At 44.9% G+C, this 15,954-nt stretch overlaps 1 protein-coding gene across 1 annotated transcript in view; it reads right to left on the reverse strand.

Moving 5' to 3' along the window:
- plxna4 (plexin A4) overlaps positions 1 to 15,941 on the reverse strand; it is a 220,375-nt gene extending 204,434 nt beyond the window's left edge. Inside the window, exon 1 of the mRNA XM_034578173.1 lies at positions 15,433 to 15,941. The gene's annotated coding sequence lies outside the window, so the exon portion shown is untranslated. The remainder of the gene's footprint in view (positions 1 to 15,432) is intronic.
- Positions 15,942 to 15,954: the final 13 nt, after the last annotated feature.

A 15,954-nucleotide genomic window follows, 5' to 3' on the forward strand; every position in this document is an offset into this window, starting at 1 on the left:
TGACAGAGTCATAGCCGAGCATATGAATCACTGATCCAGTATAAGTGTGTCAAGAATAAACCCATTTTCTGTGTCTCATCTTTTCTGACTTTCGTGCGAGCTCGCCGTCTATCTCTCCGTCTCTCCTCTTCACTCTCCTGCAGTGAGTCAGAGCATTTCAAAGAAGGGGTCTAGGCAATGATCCAACTGGACAACCCCTCTGGATTTTAGAGAAATAGCTGACATCTGCCCGTCCCCTCTTCTCGCTCAATCGCTTTCATTTTTCGCCACTCCTCCTCTCTTCCTCTCACACATCTGAGACTCGCTAATCCTCCTCGGCAGAAGAGGGGTTCAAACGCACTCATTTTTCTAAACACACACACACGCGCGGAGTCAGGTCCCTCCAGAAGGTTTTCAATACAGAAATAATAATCTCTGCATTGTGTCTTTGGTTGCTGGTGGAACTGCACTGCAAAGAGAGCGAGGAACGACAGAGTCCTTGAGGGAGAGCAGCACTCAAATAGTCCTTGTAGTTTCCAAGTAAGGTCAAAGCGCACACTGAAAACCTCCACACACACACACACACACACACACACACACACACACGGCTAGTCCTCTGTGCAGTGAGTGCTGATGCAGGCTGAGATATAGGTGAGTTATCAGCAGTGCACATCAACAGGCTCTAATGACATTAGGAGGACTGTTGAGGAGGCCTGCCGTCGGCGGGTCGCTCTGATTGGCATCTGATTCTGTCAGACTTCCTGAATGGGCGGGGCCTCCGAGCTTGACGCAGACGACAGAGCAGCGATTGGACAGGGCCATTGACAGGGTGAACCTGATGAAGCTCTGGATTCAATTAGGATGGAGTCCCGGCTGTTTATGAGGAATGATGTTACAGAAATGATAATGAGCTTTACTCGCATGTATTAATTGATGGTGTAAAAACTAAATAGCAAGCGAATGCATAGTTTAAAACAAAAGACAGTAAAAGTACAGCAAACCTGAGCAAACGTTTGAAACCTTCTGACAAGAATACATAAAAAAGAAATCACTTCTTGGGACGGTTTTAAGCAAAAAAAATTGAAAACTGCATCGGTGAAGCCTGGAGCAGAGTGTCGATACCTGCCTGTAATATATATTTAACAAGCCGCACACATGACATACGTGTTAACAAAGATGATACACTCTCATCATTCTCCAAACTGCCCCTAGTTATGGTCCTGTTGTGCCTTATAAGCTCGTTTGGAATAAAAAGGCAGAGATATTTTGCTGTAATTATGATAAATGCAGCTAAGAATCCTCCATAAACGGTGTTGCTAGGCGCTGTCTGACAGCTGCTTTCACAGAACAAATTCAAAGCCTCTAGCTCCCTTCTCCTTTTCCTCTCCTCTCCCTCTATCCCTCTCTCTCCCAATTCCCTTATTCCCCGCGCTCACGGGTAGACAGGAATGCAGGGCCGTGTCGACAAATCAGCACTCGCTTCCATCGGCTGCCGACTGGCACCATCTGAAGTCCCAACACGTCCTCCCCTCTCTTTCTCCATCCATCCATTCTTTCCTTCCCTGTTCCTGCTCTCCTTCCAGCTCTCCCTCACCGGTTCATGAGAGCAAAATCTCTCTCCCTTTCTCCATCCTTCCTTCAACTCCCTCCCTCCTTCCTTTCTTTCTTTCCTCTGCAGGTCTGGTTTCCAGTATCCCTCTTTCCTCCCGACACAGTAATTATGAGTTATAGTTTGCTTGAAGCTGGAATGATGGATGTTTTTGCTGCAGAATGAGAAACAAAACACGGCAGTGCAGCGTGTTCTGTGTGTAGACGCCTTGTGTGTTTTGGTTAAAGAGACAGAAATGACTTGTCACCTTCAAGGCAGCATTTTGCTGTGGAGCTGCAGAAGCATCCTGGTGCTCGTGTCTATCTGGATAAGAGCCTGGCTGTTTTATCAGCACGGCTAATATTACCTGCTAAAAATTGTACCTCATCATAGATTCATGTTGGCTCGTAAAGACGACACATTTGCAGAAACACCAGATATGTACGACATTACATAATATTATTACCACGTTTGTTTGTTAACAAGATAACACTGAAACTACAAGAGAGATTTCCATGAATCTTAGTGGAAACATGTCGTATGGGTCAAGGATAAACGCATTCAATCTTGGTGTGGATCTGGATCAGGGGTTGATCCAGGAATTTGTTTTTCCTCTCTCTTCGACATGGCGAGATATTGGGCGTGTTTCAACATTTTCCTTGATTTCTTAGGGAATTATTCATGGATCTTGATGAAAGAAACCAGGCATGTTTAGGGGGCTGGAATTTAGGAGTGTGTGGAATTTGGTGCAGATCTAAATAAAACACCAGGATTATAGTGAATTTAAATGTGGTTTCATAAGGGAACTGTTGGGCCTTGTTTGGTAGCAGGATAAAGGAAACACCATGAAACCGTTTTCCACCAAACTTACTGAAGGGAATAAGTCTGGGAATGAATTTTGGTGCAGATCAAGAACTTCTTTTCGTGTGTAGGATTGTTTCGCCTTAGCAGATGCATATCCGCTCTAAGTGCCATTATACTGTATATTTGAGGAATCTCCACCAAGTAGGGTTACGTTTTAGATTTTGCTCACTGTAAACACACACATTACACACACACATACATCACTGTAAGCAGTAAATCCCTCCAAGCAGATATCCACACACGTACGCAGGCATGATGTGACCGCTGAGGTTTTCATCATCGTGTGGCCACCAGTGTCTCTGGGTTGTTGTAAGATTTGATTTCCAGCTAAGGTGACGTCCTCAAAGCTCTTCTTTCACATTGGCTTTTCCCTATTCCTCTGTCTTCGCTGCCTCTGTCTTCGCTGCCGGCTATATCCGAGCATTCAGCGCCACTGAATCAGGTAATAAATCAGGAGTTGCAACACTTCATTCTACACACAGCACACTTTAGGCCTACAATCATAATAAACAGCTTATGTGGGATGGTACAGTGGAGGTAATGTGAATAGGGAGGAGTGGGATGGCGACGCCTATTGAAAACATTGCCCAGGGAATTGGGAGATTAGGCCGGGAGAAAAAGGAGGTTGTATGATTAATGTGGTAACTAAAGCTCTGTCACAAGTCCTCCCTGGGAGCTTCCCCTAAATGTTGAGACTCTCTTATTTAAGGTGGCTCTTCAAACACAGAGCTGCAGGAGGTAACGGTAAAATAACGTCTCTAAATGCAGCTGGCGGTCGTCAGGGCCTACGGCAAAACTGGAACCAGAAATGCAGATCAACAACGAGGCTCGTCGCTTGTTGAGCCGTTAATATCGGGGGGAAGGCTGAACTGTAACTTCAGAGAAATGTGCTTCGTACTCAGACACTGATCCGTACCGCAATGATGCACAATCAAAACATGGGTTGAGGGCAAAGGGAAGGGAGAGGGTCAACTGAGTGGGGAAAGAAGGGGCAATTATTTCACAGCCGACATTTTGACATGTCATAGCATGAAAAGCCGAGACTGTTACTTAACTAATAGCGTTAACAAATGTACCTGTGAGCCAGCCTGAACAATACCCGAGCTGTGTAACACAAAATGCAATTCAGCTATTATTTATGATTAATGTTTTCCTGCTGTGACATGTCAAATTACCTGCTGAGAAAGTCCTATAGAGACACATACAGGGAAACTGACAGATATGCACCGCACCCAAACCCTAAACAGACACACACATTCACACACACACACAAAGTTCAGGGGTTACGGCAAAGTGTGCAAGAGTTCAGTTGGCTGAGGCAATGTGGTGCCTCAGGGGAAAGCACATGTAAATTTTAACCATAACATTTGCATACCCTCTGATCTAAACCGTTTTCATGGTGGAATAGAAATTTGAAAAAACAATCTGCCCTGATTGATGTGGCCACAGAAAAGCAACAAAGGAACCCGTCAAGTCTGTCACAATACTCGATACAACCTTTTCAACCCTTACAATTCACCATATCATTGCTTTAACTTGTATGAGTCACTAACCTCCAGTTAAACTTTATCATTCACTCCCATCACAGACATAAAAACGTTGTTAACACTGTCAGAATGTTGTTTATTCCCAGCAGGTTGCAGCTTGTGTAACTAGAGGGGGGGGAATAACATCTCTCCATGTCAAAATAACTGCTCCTGAACTCACCCCTCAGCTAAATCAGGTTTTCTGGCTGAGTCACAGTAAACAGGATCAGACCTGCCCCGGTTCAGACGTTTCGTCTTAACAAATGACGCCAGTGATCCCCGACCACTGACCACACAGGCAGCTGCACAGTCTGTTTGTATTCATGCTCTATATCTAACTTTATTTCTCCGCTTCTCCTTCTGAATCCTTCAGCGTAGTGACCCGTCTTCTTCCGCTTTCTTCTTCTCTTGCTGTTGCTGAACGCAGCTAAAGCAGACTTGACCTCAAAGATTAACTTCTTAGACATGAAAGCTTGATAATTTCCAAGGCTTTGTGGTGATTATAAAACGTTAAACTGCTGCCTATTCTCTGATCCTCGCTCTGTTCCTACATTGTTTTGTTTTTTTTATGAAGTATGAACCCAGGTGGGAAGGTCCTCGGTGCATCAGGTCTGTTTGTTGATGTGTGTTAACAAGTGTGTGTGTGTGAAGCAATGTGTGGACGCGAGTTCTGCAGAGCCCCCCACACAAAAGACAAGGAGTGAACTACTAGACAATAACAGTTGTGTTAATCCATCCTTTTTTCCACCATTCCATCGCACACACACACACACACACACACACAAAAGAAGAGCACCATGCACATCTGCGAGCCTCATCAGTGCAGGGGTTGATTTGCTTTGCTTAAAGGACATGGATTACAGCTTTACCCCTCTAATCCATACTGGTGATGAAGAAGAGTCTTAAAGATTTCGACTCCTGGTTTACTACGCACAGATGGAATGAGGTCAGACGACTGGGCAGTAGTGTCCTTTTGAATTAATTCTTTGTTTCTTTAATTCACTTTTAACTGGCAACTAACCTAGTCTCCACTAATCCACTGACACAAAATAAAGGGCAAAAGTTCATTATTTTCAGGGCTTGACAAAACACTTAAATTAACCACATTTTGTCATTTATACTGACGTTCTAGTGAGAAATATGGAAAAAAACAACACTGCTATCAGATAACAACAACCTCACAATTCAATGTTTTATCTGACAGTGAGACACACAATGCATTGGATTTTACTGTGTTCATGGTTGTTCCCATTAATTATCTAGACCGTGGCAGCACACCATATTCTAACATGTCCCAATAAACCAAAACACTTTGTACCTTCTCAGTGATCTCCTGGTGCAAAGAAAACAATAACGCTACGCACACACTCTTCTTTTAAAGAAGTTTACGTCATTCTATTGTCATCCTGTTCATATGCCAACCTGGTGTAAATTACCAAGTATAGGTGAGTATAGGCCAAGTGCAATGGATTGAGAGTGATGGGACATACTAGAGAAGACAGAATGTCGACACCTGCACAGACTTGCAGCCCTGCGGTAATGGTCTCAGAAAACTGAAAAATGAGCAGTTTGACAGCATGTGTCAAAAGTGCCCCTCCAGCAGCTGAGCTATTCTAATTTTAAACACATTGAGCAAATGGTGCTGCTGTATTATCACTACGACTGCCGGAGAAAGAGCAAAGACGGAGAGAAAGAGAAGGAGAAGAAAACAGCTGGTGTGATAAATAAGCACAACTGGAGAAATGGATTTGTCATTTTCCTAAAAGGTCAAAGTAGAAAGGAGAAAGTCAGTGATTTGATATAGTGACTAGAGTAAAATGAGTCAAAACAATAAATGTAAAAAAGTGATATTTAGGCTGATCTTCAGACTAAACTACTTTAAACTACTGTCCCAACGCACTCCATCTCTATCTCCTATCCATCTATCTACTCAAACTAATGTTGGCATGATGCCGTGACAGGCAATTGCCAGTAATTGCTAATAATTGTCAATAATTACAGTACAGGCGCCCCCCCTTTGGGCGTCTTATGAAAATGTTGACGATGTTAATATTTAATCGATGAGTGAAATGATGCAACGGGGAGACATCACGCTGCAGATGCATGTCACACTAATGCCCATTAAGGTGAAGTCAAAGAGAGTACACAGGATATTCTGCAGCCTGCACAGTGAAAACTGGGGGGTGGGGGTGGGGGGTTGCTAAGGGTCATGCAAGGGTCACACTGACACACATCCTTCTGTATATGTGGACCTATATATTCCTCCTGCTGCACCCCCTTTGCTCTGCTTGACCGCCAGGGGAAAGGTCAGAGCTCAAATGCTGCTAAGTCAACGAGCACAGACAGGTGATCGGAGGTGACGCCCTTGAAGTGATGAAAGCATTGAAGCAGCAGCGGCACGATCTGAAAAACCTGATGCATATATACTCAACTTATCACTGCATTGTTTGTAAATCCATCTGTTGGAAAAACAATACATTTAGAATCTATAAGGGAGATGAAATAAAGGTCTTCATTGTTGCACTATTGGTCCACACCATACTTTACAAATAGTGTGATTGTGGAGGCGTGTGTGTTACATATGGAAGTGCATCCTTACAACAAAACATTTCACAATATGTGCACTAACAATCAGCTTTGTGTTTTTTTTTAATGCAAACCAATTATATTCAACGACTTGGTATGTGCATGTGTCTGTGTACAGAGTCTGTTCGAACATATGTCTGTACTTTGCTCTGTGATGTCCTGTAGGGCACAAACAGCTGTTTAATTGTGTGGGTGGGATAAAACATCAGGGTTTCGGTCACCTCTGTCACTATGGTCCTAGTTCGCTGATTGAGCAGTTTGGCAAGATTGGAAACTTTTTCCCTTTAAAATGAGGGAACCCATCACTACAGGTAGAGTCCATTCAATTTCATTTTTTTAAGTCTCTAAGTTGAGATAAGAGGCCCCTCAGCTAAATTTCAAATAGAAAAGTTTTAAATAAGTTTCTAAAATCTGTCTTCAATTTGTCATTATTGGGAAATTACATGTAGATTGTTTTTTTTTGCATAACGCTCAACTGGATTTACATAAAAACACCTATACACTAGTTATGTGTGTGTGAGCATTTTCACTAACTGAGATGAGAGTTTAGGTTTACATGGCATTACACGCCTCTCCACATCCTCTCCCTCCTCAAACTTTCCCTCTTCCTTTCACTCCATCCCTTAAAGCCTATGGCATAAACACATCAGACAAGCTTTCTAGCCTGCTGTCGTTCACAGTGGCAAGTGAGGGGATGCAAATTGTTATCCAGCGTTTGGCCCCCTCTTCCTTCCTCCGCTCCTCCTCCCCCTGCTTTGGTCTCTCCGTAGCTTGTCATGGCCGTTTTGATACTTTGATTTTCTGCAAGCTTTACCTCATCGCATTGCTTTTCCCAGGGACATGGAGGAAAACCTCTTACACAGGGACACACACACACAACATAACTATCTGGTTGCCAGATTTGCCGGCGGGTCCAGAACAACCCAATCAAAGCCCAGCTGGAGGGACTGCCGTGACAATGCAGAACGGATGGACACAAAGAAAGGGGAGTGGGGAGGGAGGGATGAAAACCTCTCTCAGAACTTGTGCTTCCTCCACAGTCACATTTGTAGACTCACAGAGGAGGGGGGGAGAGCAAGAGAGAGAGGGGAGGGGGAGGAATGGCTTTTTTTTTGTAGGCCAACAGGAGAAAAAGTCAGAGGGAGGATGCTTGATACATACAACAAAGTGGCTCACCTTTCCTCCTCTGAGGTCTGGGGAATTGGAATAGTGCTGATGTATCCAACAACTCCCAGTGCTGTGTGTGTGGGAGATGGCGGAGGGACGGAATGGGATGTGTGCTCAGAGCTGAGAGGCTCAGTTACAACAGCTAAAGTTTGCCCATGTCAGGTTCTACTGGGCATCTAGTTGCTGCACAGTTATTAATCTGAATATCATGTAAATGCTTTCTCCACTATCTGCTATATACGCTGAAATGACCGGTCGATAAAATCAATCAATAAAGTTAATCAACTTTTTTGATGGCTTGACATTTATCAAGCTAATTGCATGTGCTAGTTCCAGCTAAGGATTTAGTGACTTTCTTCGTGAGTGGGCTATTTATAATAATTATATACAGTAGGCTGAATAATCATTAAATCTATCATCTTGTTATTTATTTTTGTTTGTTTGTTTGTTTGTATTTTGTTGTTTTTAACTCTGTGATAAAATGCATGTAATGTGTTCTTAACCTAACCAGGAGTAGCACCACACAAACACAATAAAGGCTTTCTCTTTAAAAGATGTTTTGCCCGGGAGCAGATATTGTGATACTATCACCAGATGGTGGCAGTAAGATGCACATAAAAGCCGTTTGTCAACCGACAATAAGCAACAAATAAAGAAAGCTCTACGACAAAATACATGTAAAATGTGTGGAACTCAGAAATCAAGGTGCAGTAAAAGCCTTCATTAATCTACCACAACTATGCACAGTGACACACACACACACACACACACACACACACACACACACACACACACACGTAAACCTTTCATGTCGCTTGAACACTCAAGTAATTTCCCGAACAATAACACATATTTGATTTCCTTCCCTAAACTTTATGATTGCATGACTTATCAGTGATAATTAACAGATTAATAACACATAAGTACTTGATACACACAGTATCGGTTACTGTAGAGATTCTCAAAATGCAACCACACAGTCGTCAGTGCTGAGAATGTCAACACGTACCAGTGCTCGTCTTTCCGCTGCGGATCAAAATTAATTGCGAATCTTCTGAGCCGGTCGTTGTCATTTGAAAGGTCAAAAGTCCATCACAATATCAAACCATCACTTCTCTTTAGTGCCTCCTGCTAGTTTTCCGAAGGAGGAGCAGCGGTGAGGACGGTATCTGTGGCGGGGTTCTCAGTTGACAAATCAAGTTGCCATAGGAACACAGTTAGTTGCGTGGGTGGCAGGTAAAGATGGTGTGTGTCACTATAGTGGAACAATTTAATTGGCCTGCCTAGGCTGAGCCAAACAGCTTTCAATGTACAGTTTAGACGACTGCAGATCCAAACAATCATCACAACAGCGGAGGGGAGACAGAAAGGATGACAAAAATCAAACATGTGTCAGAGTTGAGGGATGATATCATGTGTGAGTAAACACGGCCTGCAGATTAACCAGGTTCATGATTCACCAGCTTAGGGGGGAAGAAAAAAGGAAGGAGGTTTGCGAGGGTACGTGGAAAAACTTTCAAAATGTGGTGCAGTCAACCCCTTTCCTGGAAACTTTAATCCCAGCAATCAAAAATCAATACCCGTCACTGATGAACTCAACCAGAATAACAAATTAAACTCTAACCCTGTTCCAGGAGAGGAACAAACTTCTCCAAAAGCACTTGGCAAGAGTTGAGCCCTGGCTAAGAGGCAGTCACTGCATTCGCACAAGCCATACCAAATCCCATCAACACAAGAAGAAGAAAAAAAACACTCAAGAAAGGCAAAATCCCAAATTCAAAAGGGAGCGAGCACACAGAGAGAAGAATAACACAAAAATCCTGTGTAAGTCTGGTTAAATCTGTCTGTAACATCCCCAACATTATGCTGCGAGACTGTGATATATCCTGAGGGGAGGGGGGGAGACAGGAGAAGGTGGGATGATGTAGGGAGGGTATTACAGTAAAGCACATCCTCCCCCTGCCCGTCCCACTGCCTTCTGGCTATAGCGTGGCAGGGGTCCACCCTGAGCCCGCTGCTACACAATTACTGTGCTAACGGTGCATACTGATGCCCCCTGACACCGCTGACACACACAGGAAGTGAGACAGTCATCTGTTTGGATCCTGGTCCATGATCATCATCCAAACAAAGGACACCTCCCGCTAAGAAACAACACAAAACTGTAAAAACATAGTAATTACTGTATTTTACCCAGTTCATACAGGGGTCTGAATCACAGCAGCACTACACTTGAGCAAAGTAACCATCACGCCGACAAGCACAGTTCCTTCTGCGCGACACGCGAGAGGAAGAATTGTGCGCTTAATCAACATATTAAAAGCACGGCTCCTTCCTGCAGCCACACTTAAAGAAACCCCTTGCTTTTGAAAAATGGACTTGTGAGAAATAAAAAAGCCCAGACGTTAGAAGTGTCAGCCTGAACACAGCCCCGGAGCGATGAATTAAAGCAATAAAAAACGTTTCACATGTTGGTTGTAGGTTACATGATAAATATGGAGAGCTCTGAGGTATTGTCTGGCGCGGATTAATAAGAAATGTGTGTGCACGCATGCATGCATACATACTTCAGCATGCGTGCCCATGCTTCTTTGCGACAGGCGGGATGAAAACGGAATTAGGGGCCTAATCCTTGCGTGGACTTAAGGCGTCGGCGCGCGAGCAAATGAGAGCGAGTGAGAGGGAGAGGAGAGAGAAAAAAAAAATGCCCCAAGTCTGTCTGCAATTTCCTCATCATTTCATGCATCTGAAACAAAACTAATTTACTGCTTGTCATGCTCGGCTAGGCACACACAAACATAAGAGCCAATATGCCACAGCGTGGCATCTGCCGCTGCATCAAAGAGAGCTGTTTATATATCAGACTCACGGCTCCATATGAATCATAGAGACCTGGAAGAAATGCTTAACATGGTCTGATCAAAAGGAGCAGTCTGGCGAAACCCACCGATACACTGGTGCCTTTCCACATCTTCTGATTCCTATCTGCAAACAGCTACATCCCGTATCTTCAGCCTCACTTTATATCCCTCCTCATAGGTCGTTCCAATGTCACGACCGTCGGGATGTTTTTGCCCAAACCCGCACACAAACACACAAACACACACACACACAGAGATAAAGTTATGTGCTTGGCAGAAAGATATGGGAGGAGAGAGCTGGAGGCAGAGGGAGAGAAGGATTGAGAAGAAGATGAAAGGGAGCATGAGAGAGGGCTGGAGGGAGAAAATAAAAGTGGTGCAACTGTGATATAGGAGCATGTACATGTACCGGGTCCCATTATAAAAGCATGTGACAGCTTAATAGGACTTGGGCTGCCAATAAGCGGAAAAAAAAAGAAGTTGTACGTACGTACGCACGCCCACACACACACGCCCACACACGCCCACACACACACACACACACACACACACACACACACACACACACACACACACACACACACACACACACACACATATATATGATTATATGTATCTTCTCTGTTGGCGTCACACACATATGCTGAGTAAAGCATTCATAGGAGAACAAAGGTTCTCATTAAATTGGACGCTGTGGCGTGTATTGATTTCTCCCAACAGAATTTACAACGCCTATTGTTTGGAGATGCTCGCTTCAGAGCTACGCTGTCATTGCTGTGGCAAACATCAATATGCAGCTCTATGGTGCATTACCAAAGGGTTAATTACATACTTGTAAGCAATTATTCTCCTAATGTAGCATAGAATCCCTCCCCTCCACATTGGAATTTAGATGAAAACCATCAAGTCCTCGGTCAGTGATACCATCTTTCTAATGAAGTGTCAACCAAAACATAATAGACTTTGGATCTTGCGTCGCAGAACAAGATCTCAGCATTGAGAGCAAAGAGGGAGGTTTTATGTGGCCACGTCAAAGACGTGGCCACATAAAAGTGTATCTGAAAAAGTGTATCTGAAAAATAGTTTCTCAACAAACCAAAATACAAAAGACTTTCATATTAAAGTATCCATAAAAATTTGTATGTATACATTTAATGGTCCAAAAATATGAGACAAATTATAGTTGGAAGAAAAGTTGGTGAGACGGAAATACAGTTTTCAATCCTCTCTGTTGTGTGGACTGGACACAAGCCTGTGGCTGGTAGTCCTGTCACAGCACCGAGGAGTGTGTGTGTGTGTGTGTGTGTGTGTGTGTGTGTGTGTGTGTGTGTGTGTGTGTGTGTGTGTGAGAGAGAGAGAGAGAGAGATCAAGTGAGGAAGAGAGCAACAGAACGAGAATGAGAACAAACAGAGAGCTCCATTCAGGTCCAACCCACAGACACATCATTCAGTCGAACATGACGATACGTCTCTCTGTGACCAGAGTATTCATATAGGGCCTCGGCAGGCCAGTCACAGATGCATCATTAACACCCCCCCCCCCCCACACACACACACACACACACACACACACACACACACACACACACACACACACACACACACACACACACACACACACACACACACACACACACACACACACACACACACACACTTCCGCCTGAGACTTGGCTACCATGCATTAATACTGCCACAGAGAATCCTTCTACGATTTCCCATTTAAATTCATTCGCATTGCTCTATTCAATGGAGCTGTACTCTTGTAAGTGCACGGCCCCAAAAATGTAATGAATGTCTTAACTGCCAAGGTTGCAGTGAGAGTTTATCCATTAGCAAGACATAATATTGACAAGGCCACACTCCCCGGGCCCAAACTCCAGCCTTGTAGCCGTAACATTGGCCAACAGACAGGGTGTAGTATGTCAATGTGAGGTGCTTACAGGCCGATAAAGGCTGCTGTTCCAATTCCTATAGGCAGGGGTTGATGGACAGCACAAGGAGAGAGGGGGAGGGAGGGAGGGAGGGAGGGAGGGAGAACGAGTGGTGCCAAGGGCTCTCGCAGCCTTTAAGAGTTGAGCTGGAATTTGGTGAAACGACAAGGAGGCAAGGAGACACAGATGAGATAGGATTATCAAACTGCTCAAGGACTAAATGTTACTCTCTTCAGACCTTGACAGCAGCAGAAGATGCACACATGCAGTAAGAGGACATAACACGCGTGAACATTCATGCGGACGTGTGCGTTAACACAGAAAAAGGAGGCACAAGCACAAAGGCTCCTGCCAGCCACAGTCACACAGACAAACAGGGGAAGTTCAGCCTGCAGTATAGAGACACTTTCCCCTGGAGACAAGCTGCTTTCCTTTGCCTCACCGTCACAGGCAGTTAAACAGCAACTAATGGACCACACATCAACCAGCAGCATCTCAGGCTTTTTTTCCTGAATGTTGTTTTCAGCTGCCCATAAAAAAAACAAAATCAGACTTCGGAGCCAATAAAGATTCGCTCAGCGAAAAACAACCTTTTTCTCAAACCACCCCACAGCATATCTGAAATATACCACATGTGACTGCTATGAAACATCATCCAAACAAACCCTTAAATTATGTGGTAATAAACATATATGTTTTGATTAATTGTCCAACAAAAGCCTCATATATGGGATCAGACTCTCCACTGCACCAGCCTGTGAAGCCATACTGCCCCTTATGGATTTCCAGCATATAGCCTTGTCCCTGCTCCCTCTGTTGAGTGCACACTAAACAAGTATGTTACCTTTTTGTTAGGACCTTTAAAAACATAACTAAGACCGTATAACTTTGGTGCTTATGAGATATTCGCAACAATATCAATAACACAATGCTGATCACATAGGGTAAAGTCAAACAGGGACTGGAGGGAGCGACGCTGAATTGATGCATTGAGTCTGGAGTGCAGGTGGGTAGAGGGAGGGAGAAACCAGCAGAGGGGCTCAGTGTGACTGCTCGGCGAGGGATCTGCATTTTGCATATAGGGCTGGACCGGAGCAGCTGTTTTCTGCGCGTGAGGGGCGAGAGACGCAGGGAGCAAGGGAGGTGAGGAAGGGAGGGAGGGGAGCAGCAAGAGAGCGAGAGACGAGGCGACGTTGGCGAGACAAAGTTTATGAGTCACATTTGGAATCAAAGACCTACAGCACACTACACGGCTGATGCAGAGTGTATTCAAAAGAGCCCAGATGAATAGGAATCAGCTCAATCTTAAAAAAAAACCTTCCTATTCAGATATAGATGAAACTGATGCTGGGAGATTACCCACAGTTAAGCTCAACCATAGAAATCCATTAACCTTGAATATGGGTAATGTTTACAGAAGCACGTGCATCAATTTAAGACAGTGTTTAACTTTAAATGAGGAAAAAATGCGTCTCTTGGCTTATATGAGGCATAACCCTGAGGGGAAAGTGCGGCACAGTCTAAATCCACGAGTGTTGACTATCCAAATATCTTTTAAATCATCTCAGTAAGTCACCAAGTTTGTTCAAGTGCAATTTGGCAGAGCTGTAAAAACCCAGCCTTGTGAAGTACATCATAAAACCATTTACAGATCACCACAGTGAATGGCTGCAGGTTTCTACTACGATATCAAAGCCAAAAATCCTTCATATAATCTGCAGAATTGAATATGTTAACCTTAAATTGCACCCATCACGTGACCCTACACGGAATATCATCACTGGTAATAAAATGCCAGGGCTTAAGATAAGGTCACAGTAAACTCGGTGTGCCTGCTGCATACCACAGAGACCAAGTCCCTGTAGACACATTAAAATGTTTTCCCTGTTAACACGAGTTTCCCTAAAGTCGAGCTCTTCTTCAGGCGCTCTGTCTGAGCCACATCGGTCAAGTTCACCAGCTCTGGGGAGAGAGAGACACCGCCACATCCCAGCGATCCTGAAAAACCCACATGGGGAGAAACGTGGCTGAGTTAATTCGGCATAACGCAACGTGCACGAATTATCACACAGCAGACACGGCCACTCGTAAAATATTAACTGTGCGCACTGGCTGCAAAAGCAAACCCAGGAATACGAGGGTTGTGCAGCTGTGCATCCTCGATGCTGCAAAGAAGCCGCTTGCAAAGAACCTCCCGAGCTTCAATAGTTTCAGGCTCCTTGAAATCCTGCATCCCTGAAAAGGCTCCAAAAAGGCAGGAATTCAAGAACTTTCTAAAGAATCACGCTGTGCACCATTATAATTCATGATTTTTTTTGTCGGAACATGTCGAGGGATTTGCAGTTGCTAAGCATCCTGCACAAAATCATGTGTATAGTAGAATATGAGAGTTTTTTTTGAGTCGAGCCTTAAATCCCAAACTGCAGTGCATGCATGGCTCTGCACTCCACTGGAGCTGCTCCGTGCATTGGGAGGGGAAACGCATTAATCCGACGCGGACTCCTCCACAAATCTTTCTCTTTTTAACCTTCAGACTTTGCACAGTGCAGGAGGAATACGCATGCAGCTCCCTCTCCTCCCAGTGGATGGATGGCATGGATAATGATGGACATTGTGGATGTATAGGGTCCCGAGTTGGGGGACATGGCAAGTCGTTAAAAAAATGTTTCTGCAATTCTCCCCGGGGCTTGTTATACGCGACCGAGATGGACAGGTTCGGCGTGAAACCCGCCCCAGCTCCGGAGTGCGCAGCGCGGGCATGGCGCAGCCTGAACAGGTGCAGCACGCCTCGGATCACCTGGCTGCTGCAGTGGCCACCTCACACCCAATCGAACCCGGGATAGAATAGCACCAAAGCGGGCTAAAAAAGAAAGAAAAAAAGAGTCCCGACTGTGGGGACTGAAGCCGTGACAACCCCCTGTGCTTACCTGTAATCTATGCAGATATCACTTCACAGCCGCAGCCGCATCGACACTGCGGATAAGAGGCACGTCCGGAGCGATTCCCCAACTCCTGTTACTCCTCCCAAAAACCAAGAGAATCACGTTAAATCCGGACGAGACAGAGTGTCCACTTTAAAATCCCCGGTGAGGTTCGTGGTTCGAAAGGCGATTCCTGCACGGGAAACGGGATTCAAATAGCGGCAGACTTCCAGGCAGCATCCACGGATCAGCGGGACTGTACTACGCCGCTCTGTGCGCGCTGAGACCCGGCTGCTGCAGCTCCCATCACTCGGCGAGGACGCACTTGGTATGCCGCTGGAAAAGCCGCTGCGCCGTATGGGATACCGCAGGAAGCTGTGCGTGTGAGTGCGTGCGTGTGCATGCAACGTGTGCGCGTGTGTGTGTGTAGAGAGAGAGAGAGAGAGAGAGAGAGAGACAGCGTGCGTGCGTAGATGTGACTCAGTGCGGTGCTCCTGCTCAACTGAGGTGCTGCAGCGGAGTGCGAAA

The sequence above is a fragment of the Hippoglossus hippoglossus genome, chromosome 23 (assembly GCF_009819705.1).
Source record: "Hippoglossus hippoglossus isolate fHipHip1 chromosome 23, fHipHip1.pri, whole genome shotgun sequence".
NCBI lineage: Eukaryota > Metazoa > Chordata > Actinopteri > Pleuronectiformes > Pleuronectidae > Hippoglossus > Hippoglossus hippoglossus.